The following is an 8,250-nucleotide window of genomic DNA, read 5'->3' as shown; positions in this document are numbered from 1 at the left end:
TATAAAATAAAATTATATAAAATTATATTAAATTTTTAGAAATATACAAAGAAGAAAAAATAAATATTATATTAAGTATGAAGAATTTCTTAGTAAAAATTTTCTCTCTTAAAAATTTTTTTTATATCATATATTGTTTAAGTAATAAAAGAGAAACGAAAAAAATAATTATAAAAATATTTAAACATTATAAAAATATTTAATTATAAAAATATGCAAAATCAAACATATGATTAAAATTAAAATAATTTTTAATACCTTATAAAATATCTTTTTTTATATATGAAGCTTATATTGAAGTTTGATATATTAAATAGAAATTGTTCGAAATTTAATAAATCATTATTTTTTGATAAAAATTCTTAATTTTTCTTTTAAATATATAATAATTTTCCAAATTTTTGATTCAATTCGTTTTATAATTTTTCAGAGATTCAAATTAATAATTTCTTCTGAAATATTTAGACAATTATAAATATTATTAATAAAATTCATACAATTCATATAATTAGTGACTTTTATATGACGATTTATCAGCAAAATAATCATTTAGAAAATATAAATGTATAAGTAAGCTGATCGGAAATTGCTATTTAAAAACCATAAAATAGTTATTATGGAAGAGAACAATTGACGATCCGTTCATCAACGTTAACAGTATTTACCGACGAGTCGATACCTACTTTACCATCAAATTTTTCTCACATAAAAACGATTTTATGACTTTTCGGATATGTTCGACACCAACATAAATAAACTTACCTGTTTTCTTATTTTATTTTATTTATTTTTTTATTTTATTAATAAATCTTTATCTAAAGAAGGTAATGAAGAAATAAATCAATTTTAACGGCAACTATTTCACGCTTATTTTTCATAATATTTCTACTAACTCCTAGATAAATAATTGCATTTTGGCTTTAAAGTTGTAAAAGAATATTCTGTAAAAATTTTTCACCGCTCAGAAAATTAGTTAATTTCTATTATTGTCTTTTTGTCTTTAAAATATCAATAAAATTTATATATTGCAAGAAATAAAAGTTGTAAAACTCTCATAAAATATAACTATAAATATATATATAAATATAAATTATTAATAAATTGGAATGTTTAAAAAGTATTAATAAGTATGATGTTTTCAAAGAATCGATTTTAGAGATCAAAACAATAATTTATATATAAAAATATCAATTGATACTTATTTATCATGAATATTATGAATATTTAAAATTCCATCAAATGAAGCAAAGTAGGAACAAAGTGTAATGAAATAGTATAATCAAATAAAGTAGTTTCATTTTGTTTTCATTCGATTAATATCAATTAATATTTTTATAATTATAACATAATAAATACGCCTTAATCAACATTTTTGTTTATCATTTATATTCGATATTTGTTTTAACTTTTAGAATTGATCCTCTAAAAATATTCTATGAATATATTTTGTGCATTGTAATTTATGTCAATCATTATTTAAAAGTTCTCAATAAAAATCTTTAAATTCAAATTTTAACTTTAAAAAAATATAAATTACATCATTATATATAATATTACACAAAATAAAATAATATCAATGAAAGAAAAATATCATTATAATACAAACGTAATAATTATTATATTAATTCTCAAATTGACTGATTCTGTGTCGTTAGAGAATAATCAATTATTTTTTTAAATTTATTTTCTTTTTTTTAAATATTTTTTTTTGTGTAATTTTTTAATATAATTTTGATGCAACATAATTTTAATTCATTTCTTTTATTTTCAAAAATCATAAATTTTCTAATATTTTATTTTATCGCTAAATTTTTTATATCATGTATATTTTTTATATATTAATATCATTTTAAATCTTCCAAAAAAATGTGAATTTTATATACATATATTCCGAAAATCGATATTTTAAACAATTAGCATTAACTTATTATTCTATTGTATTATAAATTTGAAATTCTCAAATTGTAACTCTCATTTTTTATTAAATGATATTAAGAAAATTTTTTTTTTTTTTTTTTACTTTTTTATATAAAATTAAGAATAGTCAATTTTGCAAACGTTTGAGAAGATAGCTTTCTATAGAAACGCAGATGTTGACGCTGTCATTATTCGTGAAAACGACAGGTGTCAGGTTGCAGTAACTTGCCTGAAATTTGCATATTTTTTCAACTTTCATTGATTGGTTAGATAAGAGCGCATTTTTTTCTACCACGTTTTACCTGTTGGCTGCATCTTTTTTTGCCAGAGAAAAATACAGGATGTATAAAAACCTTTTATTATATTGGAGTTTTTCTGGTATCGATGAAATCTCACCCGTTGTAACGGTGGTTTTTCGATTTTCCGCTCGTAAAAATTGAATATTTCTTGAAACTTGAGATATATATCATGCATACGACCAATATTTAGGATGAGTCTTCTGAAAGATAATTCATATAATTGAATTATTTTTTATTTTTCATATTATTTTTTATACAAAATATCTCTTTTACAAAATATTTTTTTATATAAAATATCTCTTATACAAATTTTCTCTTTTACATTTATTTCGCATGTAAAAATTCTAATTTGTAAGTTCTTTTATTATAGATAATTTTTTTTATTTACTTTAAAACTTATACATTTTCTAATTCATATCTATAGTATTCAACAAAATTAATAAATTTAAATTATTTTAAAATTTTTTTAAAATTTTAATTTTAATTAAATTTTAATTATTAATTATTTAATAAAAATAAATTAGTTTTCTATAATATATAATTTTAAAAATATTTGAATTATTGTATAATTATGTAGTATATACTTATTAATAAATATTTTTTAAGATGTTACTTTTTAAGATATTTGTCGAAAATTTTATAGTTCATATTCATTTTTAATTTTATTCATAAATTATTTATTGTATAAAAAAATATTTAGACAGAAATTATCTTTGAGAAAGATATAATCTAATGTAATGTAATAATATAATGTAATCTATATAAATAAATATTATATAATTAGTTTTTTTGTAAATGAACGCATAGATATTGCGTGAAAGTGATATTTTCTTAAATGGAATCGTATAATTTTTAATACATTTTCTGATACAGCACAGTTATTCCTTGCAAAAATATATCAAACTATTTATGTCGAGAACTCATTAATTTCAGAGATATTCAATTTTTTAAAACTTACCCCTACATGACTTATAGAAAACAAAAAATGTGCGAAATAATATTTATCTATTCTTGCTTTTATGCTATCCTTGTCTTACATATATTAATTTTCATGAGTTAAAATATTTTATAAACAACTTTTCTTAGTAACATAAGTAACAATTTTCATAGAAAATAACGAGCTGTATTAATTAATGCATTAAAAATTATATGATTTCATTAAAATAAAAATATTTAATCTTCATATAACTTATGCATCCATCTACAAAAAGAAATAATTATATGCAGATTATATTTTCAAAAATATTCAATTTCTGTTTGAATACTTTTTTATCATAATTAAGTATGATTCAAATTCTCACAGATTAAAATTGGACATCGAATATATAAATTTATCAATTACTATTAATTTAATACGATTTTATTTTATAATTCGAAATTTAATTAAATTTGATTAAATCGATAAACTTTGCTTTAAATTTGCATCATTATTATTTTATTTCAAAAATATAATAAATATTTTCTCAGATTTAAGTGCATTTCTATTTTTTTAAATTCATATATCAATACGAATAATTGAAGATAAAAATTGGTATGGTTTAACTTTTACGACTTTCATGTCTTATTGCGTGACATACTTATTTATTTTAAAACAACTTATATTAAAATATAAAACTTTCATAAAACTTTTAAGATATATAATTTAATATTTTTACATAAGTTATCAAAACATTTAATAAGTATAAAATGTTAAATATTTATAGAAATGTTAATGGATAAATATTCATGGATAAAATTTGTACGTAAATATTATTTTTCTTTAATTTTTCTATGCACTATAATGTGATATCACCATTTAAAAAATATTTAAATATAAATTAAATTAAATATATTAAATATATATATTATATATATAATATAAATAAATTAAATATAAATTATATTTAAATATTAATTATATAATTATATAAATATTATATATAATAAATTTCACAACAGGCTCATCTCATTATATGCATAATATAATCCAAATTGAAGAGTTAATTTACATTAATAATACATTAAAATAATACATTAATACATTAATATAATTACATTATATAATAATAGAATATTTTATAAAATTCGAAAAATGAATTTATCATAATGTAGATGAATATCACGATCAAAATAACATGTTATAAATATTAATATAGAAATTTAATGTAGAATCTTCTATAACAGAAACAATAAACGTATATTTGAATCAGTAATATCTCAATGGATACAGATTAACAAATCAGAAAATATAGAAAACATTTGTTATATTTTATTTAATTTCTAAAAAGATTGATAAAAAAAGAAATATTAATAAATATTAAAAAAATTGGTACTTATTTGAATTAGTATCAATTGGTAACAATTGAAAAAAACAAAAAAAAAAAAAAAATAAAACAAAACATTGAAAAATTAAACAGATCCAAAATAATTAATATGCAGGATTTATCTTCCGGTGAAAATTTTTTAGATTTTTCAGTACATTCAAAAAAATAATAATATTGAAGAAATAGACAATATTGCACATGGGATGCGGAGAATAATAAAATCATACATCAAAACATATGAATAAATTCGATATTTGACTTATATAAAAAATAATTTCATGGAGGATATTCAGAATTTTTGAATATATATAATATATAAATAAGTAAGTGTGTAAATATTTTATGCAAAAAAAAGAAAAATAATTTTTCGTTTCAAACTAACATATATTTTTTAACTGTATCATCACACTTTGAAGTGTGTCATCTCATCCAGATATAAAATTTAATTATATTTTTTTTTGATGGTATAAAAAATCTATAATTATTTTTATCTTTTAATATTTAATTTCTTTAATATTATAAATCTATATATATTTACATTTTCAAATATATATTTTTTTGTTTAAATATATTGTTAATTAAATAATTAAAATATGTTAATTAAATAGTTAGTTTACAATGTATTATAAACTAACTATTTAAAATTAAACTATTTAAAACTATTTAAAAAATGTAAGTTGTCATATCTGGACTTATCCTATTTATACATGCTATTTGAAATTGTTTATTTTTTGGAATCAAAAACTAATAATTTTCCTATCAATTTAATATTAATCATTATAAGTATTATTTAAAATTAAATTTGATTAATTTTTTATTAATTTATTAATTATTAGTATAAATTAATAAAAATTATTAATTTAAATTAATAATTTTTATTAATTTAAATTAAATTAAATTATTGGATATTGTTTTTTTTTTTATCAAATTCTATTAAACCTGACTTTTTAATTACAAGAGAAGAAAGCTTATATGTTCATTGTTTTGCATTTGCGTGCAATATTTTTTTCCGTTGCGATATATATTTTCAACGAAAGGATCACATTTCTCCTCTTTTGCATATCTTTACTCACAATAATAATAATACTGCGCTGCATTAAGTTATACAATATTATAAGTTATAAGTTATACACTGTTATACATGTGAGATTGGAACAGAGAGTGTGACTAATGTTGAGTTTCTATTTTGATTAAATTTTTCTTTCTACGAAGATGAAGATAAAATAATATCACAATTTATAGCAGATAAATCTATTATATAAATGATAATCTAAAAAATAAATCTAAATATTTATATGCATTTTTTAGTAAAATTGCAAATTTTGAATAAAATGAATTTGATATCTTATACATTTTTATCGTTTTGCAAACCAAGCTATTTCTCAATTGATGTCTCACAAAAATATAATGTATCGTGAGAATATTTTATTTCGTGAGAATAAGTTACAAAAGTTTTATTAAAAATTTAAATGAATAATACTAAGAAATTGTAATTTATAGACAAATAGATCAATGTGATAATATTTACGTTATTATTTAAAATCGTTATTTTACGTTATTATTTATATTTAAAATTTTATATCGTGTAAATTTTTTTTGAAATAGATTAATGAGATTTGAAATAGATTAATTTAATTTACATTATTTTAAATAGAAAAATTTAATTCGAAACTCAAACGACTTAAAAATCAAATCATCTCTTAAAATAAATTTGTTTAAAATTTGAAGGCTGAATTATATTATACAATACAAATATTCAATTATATTTTATTTTTTAGTAAATATTATAAATTTAATATAATTTAATAATTTTTTAGTAAATATTAGTAAATATACGAAACGTTCTATTTAAATCGATTTACGAATATCTGTCAAATTTTAATGAGATTAATTGATTTAATTGATGATATAAAAAAATGTTTCAAATAAAAATTGAATGATTTTAAAAAACACATTAATTTTTTATTGTAATAATAGATGTAATTCGTTATTTCCTACAAAAAAATACCAGACTATTTCGAAAAATTTTTAGTTTAGGAAATATTTTAACTTGAAGTTTTTGTAAAAGTTATTATATAAAAGACAAGAAGATATCATTTTGTTCTTAATCTCTTTTATAAACTTTACTTCATGTTAGAATATTCGATATAAATAATTTAGTTTTTTTAAATAATTTAATTTTTTAAGTACTTTTTTGTAACAAGTTGTGATATCATATTGCGATAAAAATTAAATGATTCCATCCAAAAAATAAAAATTCAATTAATTAAGAATTGAAAATTCTATCTATTTTATATATATTTTATATCTTTTATATATTTATTAAAAAAATTAATGTCAAATTATGTGAAACCAGTCAATTTTTCTTTAAAATATTTTTTTCTATTGTTTACATTCAATAATTATTATATAAATAAGAAATAAGACAAATAAAATATATAATATTTTCATTTGTAAATGATTATGTTTTCCATGAAAAGATATATTCATTAATATACCGTAAAACAGAACGGAAAAAGTAATATAAAAATTAATGGCTGAAGAATCAAGGAAAATTTATGATGTATATTTCATGGAGGCTACTCATTGTCGACCCACACGGTAGCTGCAGCTGCGCGTATTCGAAAGGATGACGACGACGTCGCCAGACACTCTCGTAGACATTAAGCTAAAGACATCACACACACTCATTCGTAGTATACATCTTCGTGGAGTGGTTCACATGTTCTACGAAGGAACACACATATGATCAGTCATTCCTACGAAAAGGGCACGACCCCAATGTAACATCCGTCGAGTTCTCCTTCGGGAAAGCTGATGCACGGCTTATTGAGTCACCTCCTTCGCCAGACGAGGTCACTTAAATACCGTTTTCTCGCGACTTATTCTCTTTTCCCAAAATTAATTACCTTCTTCGAAATTTAAAGTTTATTATCGGCTGTGTTTTCTTTCGTTTTCAATTTTTATTTCCAGTTCGTTTACATCGATATTTTTGTGTAGATTTTCTTGAAAATTTTATTTAGAATATAATTTTCATTGATCATCCTCTTGTATATTATATTATTTGTTTCTATAAATTCTAATAAGAATTTTGATTAAATTTTTAAAAAAATAATTTTGAAGAAAATTAAAAAACATGAAATATTTAAAATTATTTTCATGTTGATGTTCTTAAAGAAGAAAATTATTTTACATATTAACATAATCGATTGCTTTACAAATATTGGATTAGATTTTAATTGTCGATTACTAAAAATATATAATATAAATTATAAATTAATTTCCTAATTAATTTTTCTAATTAATTTTCTTTTTTATTACAAATCTTACATAATAATAGATTCAAATTTTTAAAATTTTATCAATATTTTAGTATATAACTTATTCATTTATAATACGAAATGTATTTAATGGAAATACTTATTACGAATAAAGTTAGGATAGTAACAGATGCTTTAATTTATTTATATGTTTAAAAAAACATAAAAAAACAAATATGCAAAAAATAAAGAAAATACTAAAATATTATAAATAGAGAAAAATTGATAAATTGAAAAATTGATAACTAATTTGTATAAATAATTTAAGAATACTAAGAAAAATAAAATTTTTTAAATTTTTTTACTGTATATTATATTTATATATATTGCCATATTATTTCTATAATTAATTTTATAATTTTAATTAATTTTATATTTTTAAAAGAATTATTTATAATTTATCTATTATTT

The 8,250-nt window shown here is 18.5% G+C and overlaps 1 protein-coding gene and 1 long non-coding RNA gene across 2 annotated transcripts in view; one reads left to right on the top strand and one right to left on the bottom strand.

Annotated features, from left to right (window-relative positions):
• LOC102674622 overlaps positions 1 to 8,250 on the top strand; it is a 78,670-nt gene that overhangs the window by 43,040 nt on the left and 27,380 nt on the right. The gene's annotated exons all lie outside the window — the stretch shown is intronic.
• The window catches only part of LOC116186624, a 28,146-nt gene continuing 21,915 nt past the window's right edge, over positions 2,020 to 8,250 (bottom strand). The window contains exon 2 of the long non-coding RNA XR_004151640.1: positions 2,020 to 2,416. This is a non-coding gene — a long non-coding RNA (uncharacterized LOC116186624). The remainder of the gene's footprint in view (positions 2,417 to 8,250) is intronic.

The sequence above is a fragment of the Apis dorsata genome, unplaced genomic scaffold, assembly GCF_000469605.1.
Source record: "Apis dorsata unplaced genomic scaffold, Apis dorsata 1.3 scaffold_1047, whole genome shotgun sequence".
Lineage (NCBI taxonomy): Eukaryota > Metazoa > Arthropoda > Insecta > Hymenoptera > Apidae > Apis > Apis dorsata.
The sequence above is the reverse complement of the archived record's forward strand: the minus strand, read 5'-3'. Positions and strand labels throughout refer to the sequence as shown.